Source organism: Bombina bombina, chromosome 2, assembly GCF_027579735.1.
Source record: "Bombina bombina isolate aBomBom1 chromosome 2, aBomBom1.pri, whole genome shotgun sequence".
Lineage (NCBI taxonomy): Eukaryota > Metazoa > Chordata > Amphibia > Anura > Bombinatoridae > Bombina > Bombina bombina.
The window spans coordinates 121882559-121901870 of NC_069500.1; positions in this window are offsets into that span (position 1 = coordinate 121882559).

Here is a 19312-nt window from a genome sequence, read left to right on the forward strand (position 1 = left end):
GGGTTTCAGGGAGAAGGGAATAGGTTATGGGATTTAGGGTTCTGCAGGGGGGGGGGGCAATATTTTGAAGGTAGTTACCCAAAGGGGTAAACTTTTCACGAGTTTGTAAAGAATTTAACTATATAAAATGTAAACATTTCTGAGAGTAATAAGTAATGCAAAGGAAATATGAGGTCATATACTCATGTTACAGCAGTGTTTGAGTGAGAGAGTCCCACGTTTTGTCTTGTTCTGGATCTTGTTTTTGCAACTTCGCTCCACAATGCCCTCCTTTTTTTAGGAGCCTCACCAGCTGTAGGTTGCTTTGGAGTGCTGGTCCTTTGGTGAAGGTGGGTGTTTCTGGGTCGCAGAAGCAGACGTTTGTAGGGGGTCAGGCAGAGAGAGTCCTAAAGAAGTACAGATGGTCGGGTGGATTTGCAGGACAAACGTTTTCCCATATGGATTATGGATAGAGCAAATGGAAAGTTCCAACGATTGCAGCAGATAATTATTATTATTATTATCGGTTATTTGTAGAGCGCCAACAGATTCCGCAGCGCTATAAACATAGAGTAGTACAACAAAACGATTAAAGGGATCAAATGGGTAGAGTGCCCTGCCAAGAGTTGTACTGTTGTAATCAGCTCTTAAGAAGGTGATCTACAAACAGCTGGACTTAAGGGGGTTCAGGGGATAGCAATGGAGGAGTGGAACTGGTATAAAGTAAGGTTAGCATAGGTTGTATGCATCCCTGAACAGTAGAGTCTTTAGGGAGCGCTTGAAGTTTTCAAAACTAGGGGAGAGTCTTGTGGGGCGAGGCAGAGAGTTCCACAATATGTACACAGGAGTGCAATGAGGTTACCAGAGAGGAGGAGAGTAGGAGGTCATGAGCAGAGCGAAGGGGACGGGAGGGTGAGTATCTGGAGACAAGGTCTGAGATATAGGGGGGAGCAGTGCAGTTGAGGGCTTTGTATGTCAGAGTGAGAATTTTGTGTTTGATCCTAGAGGCAAGAGTAATCCAGTGAAGGGATTGGCAGAGAGGAGCAGCAGATGAAGAGCGACGTGTAAGGAAGATGAGTCTGGCAGAGGCATTCATTATAGACTGTAAAGGAGCTAGGCGGCAGGTGGGGAGACCAGAGAGGACAGAGTTGCAGTAATCAAGGCGGGAAACTATGAGAGAGTGGATTAAAATCTTAGTTGTGTCTTGTGCAAGGAAGTGTCTAATTTTGGAGATGTTTTTAAGGTGGAAGCGGCAGGTTTTAGCCAAGGACTGAATGTGAGGAGTGAAGGAAAGATATGAGTCAAATGTGACCCCGAGACATCGGGCATTAAAATATGCTATGACATCATGAGGTGGTTGGTCTGGCTAAGGTTTAGCCCTGAGGGCTCTGTGAATTCTTTCTATGCGAATGTTGTCTATATCAGAGGAATCTTCATCTGTAAGGGCTTTAGTCAGGTCTATGACATATAATTGGAGTGAGTCTGGAGGGATGGTTTCAGGAATACCACGGAATCTCAGGTTGTTTCTTCGGCCTCAGTTTTAGAAGTCGTCGATTTTATCTTTTTAGCTCTTTAATTTGTTGGTCTTGTTGTGCTACTAGTAGGATGGTGAAGTCGATCTCTTTAGAAAATAGATCTCTTTCATCCTCCAAAGCCTCCACTTGAAAGCCAAGTTCATTGATGTCTTGTTTAAGATTGGCAAATTCCTCTTTAAGGCTAGTGACAACTCTAGTAATCATTTCATCCATATCTGTTTTGGTAGGTAGCGACCTTAAGTCCGCTTTAGTTAGCATTGCAGAATTGTCCAGTGCTGGTGGAGTTACTGTTTCTGCCTCCATTATGGGGACTGTATCTGTATGAGTTATAGAAGATTCTGAGGATGTAGATGACTTCAAATAAGTAGTCATGCTGGATTTTTGTGCAGATAACTGACGTTGAGGCTTGTCTGATTTAACCAGGTTTTTGGACGCCATAATGAATAGCTTAAAGATGGGCAGGCCCAGAGGGTGCAAAGGTGAACTTGGTCAGCGTTCTTGCAGTCAGTGACCCTCAAACTGGTAGTAGATATGATGATATAATGCTATTTTACAGATAAACAGGAAATGTTTTCCAGCAGTGATAGTACAGGGACAACCTCTTACATGGAGATTTGGCGGTCTCTAGTGGTAGTATGTGGCAGTACCCCATTTTATGATATTTGTAGTCTACAGCCGCAGGCTTTATTTATATGCAAGAAAAAAATGGAGCTTTTATAGCAAAATGTAGAATATAAATGACAGAAAACAGGTACTGCAGTGTTCAATGAGACATTGAAAGCTAAAGATTTAGTGAAGCAGGTGTTTGAGCTCTTTATACATTGTGCTCAGTCAACACATGGGAACAGTTATATTGTGCTGTGGGCTATAGATGAAATAAAAAAAATAACAAGCACAGTTTTCACTGATTCATTTGTTTGTTCTAGTGTGAGCATAAATATACACAACATCCTTATTTATCTTGTCCAGATGCATGAAGTGTCTCTTTAGGAGATTATTGGCAGTGTGCAGTAGTTAGGAGACTCACCGGATTAATTTGCTGTGCCATGAGGTCTCAAACAGGCTGCATGAGGAGCGGATCTGTCTGTGAGGGTTGCTGACACCTTCAAAAGTGTCCGTTGGTGTTACGGAGTTTCACCGCTACTATTGTGGTAGTGAGAGAGGGTAGTTGGCAGTGTAGAGGAGTGTTGGTCCTGCTCCTGGCATCGGAGCTCTGTGTTAAGCAGTCATCTTGGATCACCGCTCGGCTCTGCCCTCCTGTGTGCTGCCTTACCTGAAGCATGCATTGGTCTGTGACATTAAAAGTCAGGATGATTTATCTGCAACAGGACATCCAGGTCCTGTTGAACATTGCAAACTGTGTGTTGTGCACACTCAGGTGTAAAACTTGCTGCTGAGTGTCATTAATGTACATTTCAGGTCCAAGTTTATAGACAATATTTAGGCAATAATTTAGTAAAGTGAGCAACATGCTCTGTAGGCATTTGGGTGTACACAAAAATGGTTTCTTGAAAATAGATATCAGAGGCTTATGGTCAGTTTCTGCCGTGATCTCTTCACGACCATAGAGGTAGTGATGAAAGCGCTGGCAGGCAAACACAATACTCAGACATTCATTTTCGATTTGTGAGTAGCTTTGCTAAGTAAGGGTCAGTGCCCTTGAAGCAAAAGCGATAGGCTGTTCAACTTGCAATAGGCAACACCTGAGTCCACTTTTGCTTGCGTCACTTTAAATAGTTACAATTTTTGTTACATCATAGTACTTCAGGACAGGTGTATCTGTTACCAAACGTTTGATGTCCTGTACCGCATTATCATGCTTAGGAAGCCAATGTCAAACTACATCCTTGTCAAGAAGCCTTCTCAACCTCTCGCAAACCTCTGAGAGGTGCGGTAGGAATTTTGCTAGGTAGGTAACAAATCCTATGAAGCACTGCATGGATTTCACATTCGCCAGCTGTAGCATATACAATATGGCTCTGATTTTTTCTGGGTCAGCCTTCAAACCCTTAAACGCTCAACGGATAGTATGTGTCCATGGAAGTGGACTTCTTTGACCTTGTATTAATGTTTTTTAATGCCAAGTCTTAGTTTCACATGCCTACAAGGATTGATCAGTTCCAACAGTTTGCCAACATGATCTTGCTCAGCTTCCTTATCTGTATCCCCAGCCAACCACAAGGATGTCGTCAGCTATTGGTTCAATACCACTGAGTCCAGCAAATAGTTCATGTTGTTTACGTTGATACCCTCTGGTGCAACTGATACTCCAAAAGGCAACTTGAGCCATCTTTTCCTACCCCAGGGTGTCCAGAATGTTGTCATGTAGCTACTTGCATTATCCAACTTACATTGTAAAAATGCATCCCGGGCATCAACAAGCGTGAACAGACATGCCTTAGGCAGCTTGTACAAAACATCATTAAGAGTTTAATAGCCACTAGCACATTGTGTTGTACTGGAGGGACACTCACACCAAGGTCGAAATTAGCTTCCTCTGGTACAGATTCTACTATATACAGATGTGTTCTCAAAGGTGTGTAACTTTCTTATTGATGGCTGTCTTTTACTTGACAAACGTTAGCAAAGTGATTTGTTCTTCCACAAGACCTACAAGATTTCCTATAAGCTGGACATTGCTCTTTAATTCTTTGATGCACAGTCCCACAATATTTGCACGCTGTACAGTTTGCAGCATTTGTTCTAAACAAGCGGTATTTTTGCTGTGGTTTCCTTATGTGTTGTCACTGCATTGCAATGTTTATGCTGTTGGTCTGCTGCCTGTCTTGTTCCATAACTTCCAGACAGGGATGGGGTTTCAGGGAGAAGGGAATAGGTTATGGGATTTAGGGTTCTGCAGGGGGGGGGGGGTATTTTGAAGGTAGTTACCCAAAGGGGTAAACTTTTCACGAGTTTGTAAAGAATTTAACTATATAAAATGTAAACATTTCTGAGAGTAATAAGTAATGCAAAGGAAATATGAGGTCATATACTCATGTTACAGCAGTGTTTGAGTGAGAGAGTCCCACGTTTTGTCTTGTTCTGGATCTTGTTTTTGCAACTTCACTCCACAATGCCCTCCTTTTTTTAGGAGCCTCACCAGCTGTAGGTTGCTTTGGAGTGCTGGTCCTTTGGTGAAGGTGGGTGTTTCTGGGTCGCAGAAGCAGACGTTTGTAGGGGGTCAGGCAGAGAGAGTCCTAAAGAAGTACAGATGGCCGGGTGGATTTGCAGGACAAACGTTTTCCCATATGGATTATGGATAGAGCAAATGGAAAGTTCCAACGATTGCAGCAGATCATTATTATTATTATTATCGGTTATTTGTAGAGCGCCAACAGATTCCGCAGCGCTATAAACATAGAGTAGTACAACAAAACGATTAAAGGGATCAAATGGGTAGAGTGCCCTGCCAAGAGTTGTACTGTTGTAATCAGCTCTTAAGAAGGTGATCTACAAACAGCTGGACTTAAGGGGGTTCAGGGGATAGCAATGGAGGAGTGGAACTGGTATAAAGTAAGGTTAGCATAGGTTGTATGCATCCCTGAACAGTAGAGTCTTTAGGGAGCGCTTGAAGTTTTCAAAACTAGGGGAGAGTCTTGTGGGGCGAGGCAGAGAGTTCCACAATATGGGAGCCAGTCTGTAGAAGTCCTGTAAACAGGAGTGCAATTAGGTAACCAGAGAGGAGGAGAGTAGGAGGTCATGAGCAGAGCGAAGGGGACGGGAGGGTGAGTATCTGGAGACAAGGTCTGAGATATAGGGGGGAGCAGTGCAATTGAGGGCTTTGTATGTCAGAGTGAGAATTTTGTGTTTGATCCTAGAGGCAAGAGGAATCCAGTGAAGGGATTGGCAGAGAGGAGCAGCAGATGAAGAGCGACGTGTAAGGAAGATGAGTCTGGCAGAGGCATTCATTATAGACTGTAAAGGAGCTAGGCGGCAGGTGGGGAGACCAGAGAGGACAGAGTTGCAGTAATCAAGGCGGGAAACAATGAGAGAGTGGATTAAAATCTTAGTTGGGTCTTGTGCAAGGAAGTGTCTAATTTTGGAGATGTTTTTAAGGTGGAAGCGGCAGGTTTTAGCCAAGGACTGAATGTGAGGAGTGAAGGAAAGATATGAGTCAAATGTGACCCCGAGACATCGGGCATGAAAATATGCTATGACATCATGAGGTGGTTGGTCTGGCTAAGGTTTAGCCCTGAGGGCTCTGTGAATTCTTTCTATGCGAATGTTGTCTATATCAGAGGAATCTTCATCTGTAAGGGCTTTAGTCAGGTCTATGACATATAATTGGAGTGAGTCTGGAGGGATGGTTTCAGGAATCCCACGGAATCTCAGGTTGTTTCTTCGGCCTCAGTTTTAGAAGTCGTCGATTTTATCTTTTTAGCTCTGTAATTTGTTGGTCTTGTTGTGCTACTAGTAGGATGGTGAAGTCGATCTCTTTAGAAAATAGATCTCTTTCATCCTCCAAAGCCTCCACTTGAAAGCCAAGTTCGTTGATGTCTTGTTTAAGATTGGCAAATTCCTCTTTAAGGCTAGTGACAACTCTAGTAATCATTTCATCCATATCTGTTTTGGTAGGTAGCGACCTTAAGTCCGCTTTAGTTAGCATTGCAGAATTGTCCAGTGCTGGTGGAGTTACTGTTTCTGCCTCCATTATGGGGACTGTATCTGTGTGAGTTATAGAAGATTCTGAGGATGTAGATGACTTGAAATAAGTAGTCATGCTGGATTTTTGTGCAGATAACTGACGTTGAGGCTTGTCTGATTTAACCAGGTTTTTGGACGCCATAATGAATAGCTTAAAGATGGGCAGGCCCAGAGGGTGCAAAGGTGAACTTGGTCAGCGTTCTTGCAGTCAGTGACCCTCAAACTGGTAGTAGATATGATGATATAATGCTATTTTACAGATAAACAGGAAATGTTTTCCAGCAGTGATAGTACAGGGACAACCTCTTACATGGAGATTTGGCGGTTTCTAGTGGTAGTATGTGGCAGTACCCCATTTTATGATATTTGTAGTCTACAGCCGCAGGCTTTATTTATATGCAAGAAAAAAATGGAGCTTTTATAGCAAAATGTAGAATATAAATGACAGAAAACAGGTACTGAAGTGTTCAATGAGACATAGAAAGCTAAAGATTTAGTGAAGCAGGTGTTTGAGCTCTTTATACATTGTGCTCAGTCAACACATGGGAACAGTTATATTGTGCTGTGGGCTATAGATGAAATAAAAAAAATAACAAGCACAGTTTTCACTGATTCATTTGTTTGTTCCAGTGTGAGCATAAATATACACAACATCGTTATTTATCTTGTCCAGATGCATGAAGTGTCTCTTTAGGAGATTATTGGCAGTGTTGGCAGTGTGCAGTAGTTAGGAGACTCACCGGATTAATTTGCTGTGCCCTGAGGTCTCAAACAGGCTGCATGAGGAGCGGATCTGTCTGTGAGGGTTGCTGACACCTTCAAAAGTGTCCGTTGGTGTTACAGAGTTTCACCGCTACTATTGTGGTAGTTAGAGAGGGTAGTTGGCAGTGTAGAGGAGTGTTGGTCCTGCTCCTGGCATCGGAGCTCTGTGTTAAGCAGTCATCTTGGATCACCGCTCGGCTCTGCCCTCCTGTGTGCTGCCTTACCTGAAGCATGCATTGGTCTGTGACATTAAAAGTCAGGATGATTTATCTGCAACAGGACATCCAGGTCCTGTTGAACATTGCAAACTGTGTGTTGTGCACACTCAGGTGTAAAACTTGCTGCTGAGTGTCATTAATGTACATTTCAGGTCCAAGTTTATAGACAACATGCTCTGTAGGCATTTAGGTGTACACAAAAATGGTTTCTTGAAAATAGCTATCAGAGGCTTACTGTCAGTTTCTGCCGTGATCTCTTCACGACCATAGAGGTAGTGATGAAAGCACTGGCAGGCAAACACAATACTCAGACATTCATTTTCGATTTGTGAGTAGCTTTGCTAAGTAAGGGTCAGTGCCCTTGAAGCAAAAGCGATAGGCTGTTCAACTTGCAATAGGCAACACCTGAGTCCACTTTTGCTTGCGTCACTTTGAATAGTTACAATTTTTGTAACATCATAGTACTTCAGGACAGGTGTATCTGTTACCAAACGTTTGATGTCCTGTACCGCATTATCATGCTTAGGAAGCCAATGTCAAACTACATCCTTGTCAAGAAGCCTTCTCAACCTCTCGCAAACCTCTGAGAGGTGCGGTAGGAATTTTGCTAGGTAGGTAACAAATCCTATGAAGCACTGCAGGGATTTCACATTCACCAGCTGTAGCATATACAATATGGCTCTGATTTTTTCTGGGTCAGCCTTCAAACCTTTAAACGCTCAACGGATAGTATGTGTCCATGGAAGTGGACTTCTTTGACCTTGTATTAATGTTTTTTAATGCCAAGTCTTAGTTTCACATGCCTACAAGGATTGATCAGTTCCAACAGTTTGCCATAATGATCTTGCTCAGCTTCCTTATCTGTATCCCCAGCCAACCACAAGGATGTCGTCAGCTATTGGTTCAATACCACTGAGTCCAGCAAATAGTTCATGTTGTTTACGTTGATACCCTCTGGTGCAACTGATACTCCAAAAGGCAACTTGAGCCATCTTTTCCTACCCCAGGGTGTCCAGACTGTTGTCATGTAGCTTCTTGCATTATCCAACTTACATTGTAAAAATGCATCCCGGGCATCAACAAGCGTGAACAGACATGCCTTAGGCAGCTTGTACAAAACATCATCAAGAGTTTAATAGCCACTAGCACATTGTGTTGTACTGGAGGGACACTCACACCAAGGTCGAAATTAACTTCCTCTGGTACAGATTCTACTATATACAAAGGTGTGTAACTTTCTTATTGATGGCTGTCTTTTACTTGACAAATGTTAGCAAAGTGATTTGTTCTTCCACAAGACCTACAAGATTTCCTATAAGCTGGACATTGCTCTTTAATTCTTTGATGCACAGTCCCACAATATTTGCACGCTGTACAGTTTGCAGCATTTGTTCTAAACAAGCGGTGTTTTTGCTGCGGTTTCCTTATGTGTTGTCACTGCATTGCAATGTTTATGCTGTTGGTCTGCTGCCTGTCTTGTTCCATAACTTCCAGACTTCTGTTCGTGAGTTCTGCTGAACGGCACATTTCAATGGCTGTGTTTAAAGTTAAAGGGACACTAAACCCAATGTTTTTCTTTCGTGATTCAGATAGAGCATGCAATTTAATGGGGAGATATTTATCAAGCCGTCAACTGTGTTGCATTTGACGGAACCAATACGCTCGCCTAACATTGCCTTACATCGCGGCCACAAACCTGAATACAATCTTCATATTTATAAAAAAAAGCCAGCAAAAAGACGCGCACCAAGTACGGGGCGATGAGCATCGGACTGTTGTTAACTAGCAGTCATCGATCTCGTGTCTATTCGGCTTTTTACCAACTTTATTTATACCCTGTCACCAAATGCCACCACTATACTAAAATGTTTAACCCCTATCCCGTCGCTCCCGAACCCCGCTGCAACTTTAATAAAGTTATTAACCCCTATCCCGCCACTCCCCGAAACCGCTGCAGCCTAAATAAAATTTATTAACCCCTATTCTGTTGCTCTAGGCACTCTCGGACCCCGCCTCAACCTAAATACAGTTATTAACCCCTATCCCGCCGCTCCCGGACCCCGCCGCAACTAAATAAAGTTTTTAACCCCTATCCCGCCGCTCCCGAACCCCGCCGCAACCTAAATAAAAGTATTAACCCCTATTCCGCCTTTCCCGGACCCCGCCATCACTAAATAAACGTATTAACCTCTAAACCTCTGACCTCCCACATCACTACCATTAACTAAACCTATTAACCCCTAATCCGCCAGCCCCCACATCGCCATAAACTAAATTAAGATATTAACCCCTAAACCTAACAACCCGCTAACTTTACATTAAAATTGCAAAATCCATCTTTTCAAATAAATTAAAACTTACCTGTAGAATTAAAATTAGTTATTTTTAAACTATTAATTAACCTACCCTAACTATTATACTAATATTACATGTCTTTAAGATGGACCCGCTCCACGCCGGATGGATGAAGATAGAAGAGGCCGTATGGATGAAGACTTCTTGCCGCCTGGATGAGGACTTTGCTGGATGGATGAAGATGGAAGTGGCCGCCCGGATAAAGACTTGTTGGGTTAATACTTTTATTTAGGTTGCGGCGGGGTCTGGGAGTGGCCGAATAGGGGTTAATAAATTTTATTTAGGTTGCGGAGATTCTGGGTGTTTAGACTCAGGGTATATGTTAGGATGTTACTTGTTTTCAACTATATAAATCAATGGGATATCTGGCAGAATTGAACATAAACTTTCGTTGCTTTCAGACTCCCATTGATTTTATGGCATCCGTTGCCTCCAGGATGGCGGATTGAAAACCAGGTACGTTGGCCCAGAATAGCCGTAAGCGTACCTGTTAGAAATTTGATAACTGGCAAAAGTTGTCAAATAGAGCCAAATGTGTATGAATGAAAGCATCGATCTGCGTTAGATTGAGACCGGCGGATCATATGTTACGTCACAAATTTCAACTTTTGCCAGTCTGTAGGGTTTGATAACTTGGTTGGATCAAGCTCGCCACAATTACGCTGCGGAATTACACCGTATTTGCGGTTGACGGGTTGATAAATATCCCCCATGTTCGATTAGTAGATGCCTGCACATGCTCTCACTAGCTATTCTGAGAACAATATTGCCCCTTATTAATTCATTCCTTAGAGTACCATATTCACAAATGGCTGCCTTTTCTCTCAAGCGTGTAAGAAAGTTATCAAGAGATTCTCCCTCTTCTTGTTTGCAGCATCCAAACACATACAGTTCATATATTACATTTTTAGCAGGTTTAAAATAAGCCTCCAGTGCATCTAAAATGGCTGTAACATTCTCTTGCTGCTCTGCTGTGAGGTTCAGATTGTGCTTATACACACGCTTGCATTCACTACCCATGGGACCCATTTATCAAGTTCCGTATGGAGCTTGGAAGACCGTGTTTCTGGCGAGCCTTCAGACTCGCCAGAAACACCAGTTATGAAGCAGCGGTCTAAAGACCGCTGCTCCATGGCCTGTCTGCCTGCTCTGAGGAGGCGGACAGAGATTGCGTGAAATCAACCCGATCGAATATGATTGGGTTGATTGACACCCCCTGCTGGTGGCCGATTGCCCGTGAATCTGCAGGGGGCGGCATTGCACCAGCAGTTCACAAGAGCTGCTGGTGCAATGCTGAATGCGGAGAGCGTAATGCTCTCCGCATTCATCGATGTCTGTCCGACATGATCAGCTGATCGGATCATGTCGGACAGACATTTCATAAATAGGCCCCCATGAATATTTTTAGAGTTGCTGCCTGCACTGCTGCATAATTCTCATTCAACCCTGTAGCCAGGGAATAATCTTCAAATTAATCTCTGAAAGTTTCCCAGTTGCTGCTCCAATGCCCACTGGTTCTAAATCCCCTCTGGGGGAAGTATGCTATTCATGACAGCCATATTGTCTTTAAGCCTTTTGAGCTCTAAAATATAAGAAAATTTACAAAGAACAGTTTTAGGCTGTAAAAAAAAAACTGTGCTGTATCCCAAAGCTGCTGTGCTCCAGATAAGAGGCTTAGGGCAGATTTATCAAGCCGTCAATTGGCCCCAATACATCTCTTTCCGCGCGAGCCTTCAGGCTCAATGGAAACAGGAGTTAAGACCGCTGCTCCTTAACTTGTCTGCCACCTCTGAGGCGGCGGACAGCAATCAGCCCGATCGGGTTGATTGACAAACCCTGCTAGTGGCCGATTGACCGCAAATGAGCAGGGGGCTGCATTGCACAAGCATTTCACTAGAAATGCTTGTGCAATGATAAATGCTAACAACATATGCTGTCAGCATTTATCGATGTGTGGCGCATATGATCCACTACAGCGGATCATGTCCATCCGCACTTTGATAATCCGGCCCCTTAGTCTTGATTCTAGTAATTTTGGACACCATGGCCCATAGTTATCAAGGTCTGGCGGACCTGATCCGACACTGCGGATCAGGTCCCCCAGACCTCGCTGAATACGGCGAGCAATACGCTCACCATATTCAGCATTGCACCAGCAGTTCACAAGAGCTGTGGTGCAACGCTGCCCCCTGCAGACTCGTGGACAATCGGCCGCCAGCAGGGGGGTGTCAATCAACCCGGCGTGTTATAGAGCAGTGGTCTTTGTGACTGCTGCTTCATAACTGCTGTTTCTGGCGAGTCCATTCGGAGCTTGATACATATGCCCCCATGTTTCTTTTATAGAAATGAAGACACTATAAGCTGTTAGTTTTTTTAATCATGTTGAACTCCAAAACTGCATCTGGGTCAGGGGGTAGGAACAGGGAACAGGAAACAGGAAGTGTAAGGCAATGCAAAATTACCATAAGCAAACAGAATCACAGCATGATAAAGCAGTTCTATACATGTGAAACTTCATAATTGCTGTGTATATGATAAAAGAGTAGACCCTTGTTATTTCATTTGCATAGGTGAGACCACCCTATGATTAGAGAACAAATGTCCAGGCATTGCTCTATATTAAGGTGTAGAGACCTCCAAGCCCCAGTAGCAAGCTACTTTATTAATTTATTGATGCTGTTGGCCCCCAAAGGTATGGTTCTAATAGAGAAAAGATACTCCAAAAAAAAAGAAATGTATTGGATCTATGAACTAGGGTCTATGTATCACAAAGGGTTTGTTTTTTCTTAAAATATATTACATATTTTTCTGTCTTTCTTTGATTTCTGTAGGGACATACTTGAAATCACATCAGACAATTTTGTGATCATGGTTTTTAAATATAAATATATTGAGTGAGTATTAAATATTTATATTGTATAGTTTTTGTAATGGTGATTTATTATGTGAATATTTTAATGTGTTATGCAAAAAATAGTAAGATGGCGCTGTTGCTCTATTTTTCAATGGCACAAATTTGAGTGTTACAAAAAAAGAGTCAATTGTGTGAATATTCTATGCATGATTAAAAGTGATAGCCAAAACGTTGCAGTGTTTTTACCGTCTGTAACGCAATAAAGCTGAATTTTTACCATACAAGGATATGAAACCCAAATTGTTTCTTTCATGATTCAGATAAAGCATGCAATTTTAAGCAACATTTAGCTACATTTAGCCACCAATCAGCAAGCACTACCAAGGTGCTGAACCAAAAATGGAATGGCTCCTAAGCTTATATTCCTGCTTTTTCAAATAAAGATACCAAGAAAAAAAAAAAAAAAAAAAAAAATGATAATAGGAGTAAATTAGAAAGTTGCTTAAAATTGCATGCGCTATCTGAATCATAAAAGTGAGGGTTTTGGCAGAGCCTGTAAAGGTACTTAACTTTGCCGGGCTGCGAGGACCCAGCCTCTGCGAACCCTAAGGGTGCTGCTCTACTCCTCGGTGTCCCACGTGGAGCGACGCCGAGATCTGTCTGTTAAACAGCTGCGGCTGCAGCTCTCTAGGTGCACGAGGCCCCACTCTGCCTAGATTTAAAGGAACATTCCGCTGACTATAGGAACTCAAACCTGGTACCTGTGTATGCTCACCTTGCTTCTGAGACCAAGCATACTTACCTTGCACTCACGTATGCTCACCTGGATCCTGAAAGTCAAGCAGAATAACCTGATACTGGTGTATGCTCAGCTTGTTCCTGAAGCATTGCCTGCTGTACCTATCTGATATCCTGTGACAGTCTCACCAACAATATCTGCTGGGTATCCTGTGCCTGCAGAGAAATCTGTGTCTACCATACCAGTGACAGCATTCGCTAAATCATCTGTACCTGCTGTACCTATCTGGTATCCTGCAACAGTCTCACCAACAATATCCGCTGGGTATCCTGTTCCTGCTTAGAAACCTGTGTCTACCATACAGTGACAGGCTACGTTAAACCAGTTGTGCCTGCCATTCTTATCAGGTATTCTGTGCCAGCTCACCTTTTGCTGCTCAATTTAAACACCAGTGTCTATTGGACTTAGGGCTCGATGATTGAAAGCTCGTCATTGGCAGCGAGAAATGTGTATTTCTGACTCGCCTATATCGCAAATTTCACGCCTTGCGTAATGATCATATAAAGTGGGCAGTCCATTGTAAACAATACGTTACGCGATAAGCTGTCCATAGTAAGCTATAGACTTCACCTCCTTATATCATTTCACGAACTTCGAAATGGGTTTCGAAATATCATTGCGTTGCTTCGTAATTTTAATGATTCACTTTATTTCAGTTTGCGTTTGCATATTTCAAAATGTAAAACTACAGTTATAGTATATTGTCTAAATACGTTATATCGTATTATTTTTCAAATGAAATAAATATTGTAAATAATGTTATTCATGTTAATTCGCCAAAGGATGGGTGGCGAGACATGTATGTGTGTTGAATGTGAGATTCGTATGGCGTATGTTTTTATATCATCGTAACATATATGCGAAACTTGCGAGTTTTACTCAGGTTACGCCCATGGAACGCCCATGGAACACCCATCTTATGCCCTCTCCTTCGCAATGAAACTCTCCTTCGCAATGAATTCTGCTGTTACTGTTCTGGTTATATTTTGTTATTCTTTTTATTGAAATCGTACAATAAATATTTTTACGCTCTTTATTTAGATATTTTCACTCATTTGTATTATTACAAAATTGCGTATATGTTTTAAAAAATGTTCAATGTGCAATATTTGTTAACCAATCATATTTACTGTTATATTATTTATGTTACCATAATACCTTGCAATACATTTATGTACGCATATTTATGAGTACTTCCTTAATATTCTCCAATCACAGCGTATTTTACATTTTACTCTGGTTACATGTATATTTATATAGATATCATATTTTATTCTGTGAGGCAGTTGATGAGTTATTTGAAAATAGTTGCTGAGAGGTTTACAGTTGTGGAGAATGAAATCCTTGTATCTGCTTTGGAGCCAAACTATGACATGCTTTTTGGACCACAGAGGTGTGACACTAGTTTAAAGACAAGGGATGCAATCTGGGAAGATATTGCTGAAATGGTCAATTTAAATGCCACACATATAAAGACTCTAGCTCAATGTCGCAAAAGGGTTGCAGACATTAAAAGGAAAGTTCAAAGAAAGAATAAGAGGAGGAGGCGATTGTTAAAATATGAAAGAATATTTATTAAACTTTTAATGTCTGTAAACCCCAATGTGGACATTGAGCAACAGTCGACTTCAGTATCATCTTCCCAGACTTCTCCCTTGTGTGAAGAACATGTAGATGTCTCTGTTGGCCTAGAAAGTTATGTTACACAGCAAAATAATACTGAGGATGTGGATGAAGGTAATTTTCTTTTTTTTAATTTATTTAGGCCTAGATTTAGAGTTGGGCGGTAGCCGTGAAAACCAGCGTTAGAGGCTCCTAACGCTGGTTTTAGGCTACCGCCGGTATTTGGAGTCATTTAAAAAAAAATCTAACGCTCACTTTTCAGCCGCGACTTTTCCATACCGCAGATCCCCTTACGTAAATTGTGTATCCTATCTTTTCAATGGGATCTTTCTAACTCCGGTATTTAGAGTCGTGTCTGAAGTGAGCGTTAGAAATCCAACGACAAAACTCCAGCCGCAGAAAAAAGTCAGTAGTTAAGAGCTTTCTGGGCTAACGCCGGTTTATAAAGCTCTTAACTACTGTGCTCTAAAGTACACTAACACCCATAAACTACCTATGTACCCCTAAACCGAGGCCCCCCCACATCGCCGACACTCGATTAAATTTTTTTAACCCCTAATCTGCCGACCGCCACCTACGTTATACTTATGTACCCCTAATCTGCTGCCCCTAACACCGCCGACCCCTATATTATATTTATTAACCCCTAACCTGCCCCCCACAACGTCGCCGCCAGCTACCTACAATAATTAACCCCTAATCTGCCGACCGCAAAGCGCCGCAACCTACTTTATCCTTATGTACCCCTAATCTGCTGCCCCTAACACCGCCGACCCCTATATTATATTTATTAACCCCTAACCTGCCCCCCACAACGTTGCCGCCAGCTACCTACACTTATTAACCCCTAATCTGCCTCTCCGTACACCGCCGCAACCTACATTATACCTATGTACCCCAATCTGCTGCCCCTAACACCGCCGACCCCTATATTATATTTATTAACCCCTAATCTGCCCCCCTCAACGTCGCCTCCACCTGCCTACACTTATTAACCCCTAATCTGCCGAGCGGACCGCACCGCTACTATAATAAAGTTATTAACCCCTAATCCGCCTCACTAACCCTATAATAAATAGTATTAACCCCTAATCTGCCCTCCCTAACATCGCCGACACCTAACTTCAATTATTAACCCCTAATCTGCCGACTGGAGCTCACCGCTATTCTAATAAATGTATTAACCCCTAAAGCTAAGTCTAACCCTAACACTAACACCCCCCTAAGTTAAATATAATTTAAATCTAACGAAATTAATTAACTCTTCTTAAATAAATTATTCCTATTTAAAGCTAAATACTTACCTGTAAAATAAACCCTAATATAGCTACAATATAAATTATAATTACATTGTAGCTATTTTAGGATTTATATTTATTTTACAGGCAACTTTGTATTTATTTTAACCAGGTACAATAGCTATTAAATAGTTAAGAACTATTTAATGGCTAAAATAGTTAAAATAATTACAAATTTACCTGTAAAATAAATCCTAACCTAAGTTACAATTAAACCTAACACTACACTATCAATAAATTAATTAAATAAAATACCTATAATTATCTACAAATAAACCTAACACTACACTATCAATAAATAAATTAAATACAATTTCTACAAATAAATACAATGAAATAAACTAACTAAAGTACAAAAAATAAAAAAGAACTAAGTTACAAAAAATAAAAAAATATTTACAAACATAAGGAAAATCTTACAACAATTGTAAACTAATTACACCTACTCTAAGCCCCCTAATAAAATAACAAAGCCCCCCAAAATAAAAAATGCCCTACCCTATTCTAAATTACTAAAGTTCAAAGCTCTTTTACCTTACCAGCCCTGAACAGGGCCCTTTGCAGGGCATGCCCCAAAGAATTCAGCTTTTTTGCCTGTAAAAAAAAACATACAATACCCCCCCCCCAACATTACAACCCACCACCCACATACCCCTAATCTAACCCAAACCCCCCTTAAGGAAACCTAACACTAAGCCCCTGAAGATCATCCTACCTTGTCTTCACCATACCAGGTTCACCGATCCGTCCTGGCTCCAAAATCTTCATCCAACCCAAGCGGGGGCTGGTGATCCATCATCCGGCGGCTGAAGAGGTCCAGAAGAGGCTCCAAAGTCTTCATCCTATCCGGGAAGAAGAGTAGATCCGGACCGGCAACCATCATCTTCCAAGCGGCATCTTCTATCTTCATCCGATGAGGACCGGCTCCATCCTGAAGACCTCCACCGCGGACCCATCTTCATCCGGCGACGTCCAACTGAAGAATGACGGTTCCTTTAAGGGACGTCATCCAAGATGGCGTCCCTCGAATTCCGATTGGCTGATAGGATTCTATCAGCCAATCGGAATTAAGGTAGGAATATTCTGATTGGCTGATGGAATCAGCCAATCAGAATCAAGATCAATCCGATTGGCTGATCCAATCAGCCAATCAGATTGAGCTTGCATTCTATTGGCTGATCGGAACAGCCAATAGAATGCGAGCTCAATCTGATTGGCTGATTGGATCAGCCAATCGGATTGAACTTGATTCTGATTGGCTGATTCCATCAGCCAATCAGAATATTCCTACCTTAATTCCGATTGGCTGATAGAATCCTATCAGCCAATCGGAATTCGAGGGACACCATCTTGGATGACGTCCCTTAAAGGAACCGTCATTCTTCAGTTGGACGTCGCCGGATGAAGATGGGTCCGCGGTGGAGGTCTTCAGGATGGAGCCGGTCCTCATCGGATGAAGATAGAAGATGCCGCTTGGAAGATGATGGTTGCCGGTCCGGATCTACTCTTCTTCCCGGATAGGATGAAGACTTTGGAGCCTCTTCTGGACCTCTTCAGCCGCCGGATGATGGATCGCCAGCCCCCGCTTGGGTTGGATGAAGATTTTGGAGCCAGGACGGATCGGTGAACCTGGTATGGTGAAGACAAGGTAGGATGATCTTCAGGGGCTTAGTGTTAGGTTTATTTAAGGGGGGTTTGGGTTAGATTAGGGGTATGTGGGTGGTGGGTTGTAATGTTGGGGGGGGTATTGTATGGTTTTTTTTACAGGCAAAAGAGCTGAATTCTTTGGGGCATGCCCTGCAAAGGGCCCTGTTCAGGGCTGGTAAGGTAAAAGAGCTTTGAACTTTAGTAATTTAGAATAGGGTAGGGCATTTTTTATTTTGGGGGGCTTTGTTATTTTATTAGGGGGCTTAGAGTAGGTGTAATTAGTTTAAAATTGTTGTAAGATTTTCCTTATGTTTGTAAATATTTTTTTATTTTTTGTAACTTAGTTCTTTTTTATTTTTTGTACTTTAGTTAGTTTATTTCATTGTATTTATTTGTAGGAATTGTATTTAATTTATTTATTGATAGTGTAGTGTTAGGTTTAATTGTAACTTAGGTTAGGATTTATTTTACAGGTAAATTTGTAATTATTTTAACTATTTTAGCTATTAAATAGTTCTTAACTATTTAATAGCTATTGTACCTGGTTAAAATAAATACAAAGTTGCCTGTAAAATAAATATAAATCCTAAAATAGCTACAATGTAATTATAATTTATTTTGTAGCTATATTAGGGTTTCTTTTACAGGTAAGTATTTAGCTTTAAATAGGAATAATTTATTTAAGAAGAGTTAATTAATTTCGTTAGATTAAAATTATATTTAACTTAGGGGGTGTTAGTGTTAGGGTTAGACTTAGCTTTAGGGGTTAATAAATTTATTAGAATAGCGGTGAGCTCCAGTCGGCAGATTAGGGGTTAATAATTGAAGTTAGGTGTCGGTGATGTTAGGGAGGGCAGATTATGGGTTAATACTATTTATTATAGGGTTAGTGAGGCGGATTAGGGGTTAATAACTTTATTATAGTAGCGGTACGGTCCGCTCGGCAGATTAGGGGTTAATAAGTGTAGGCAGGTGGAGGCGACGTTGAGGGGGGCAGATTAGGGGTTAATAAATATAATATAGGGGTCGGCGGTGTTAGGGGCAGCAGATTAGGGGTACATAAGTATAACGTAGGTGGCGGTCGGCAGATTAGGGGTTAAAAAAATTTAATCGAGTGTCGGCGATATGGGGGGGCCTCGGTTTAGGGGTACATAGGTAGTTTATGGGTGTTAGTGTACTTTAGAGCACAGTAGTTAAGAGCTTTATAAACCGGCGTTAGCCCAGAAAGCTCTTAACTACTGACTTTTTTCTGCGGCTGGAGTTTTGTCGTTAGAGGTCTAAAAATCACTCCAGCCACGACTCTAAATACCGGCGTTAGAAAAATCCCATTGAAAAGATAGGATACGCAATTTACGTAAGGGGATCTGCGGTATGGAAAAGTCGCGGCTGGAAAGTGAGCGTTAGACCCTTTAATGACTGGCTCTAAATACCAGAGGGCGGTAAAAACCAGCGTTAGGAGCCTCTAACGCTGGTTTTCACGGCTACCACCCAACTTTAAATCTAGGCCTTATTCTTTTTTATCAAATAGAGTTAAATTATGGCTGTGCACACCATAAATTTTGATTTAATTGACATAAATTAGAGATCCACCCTGTATT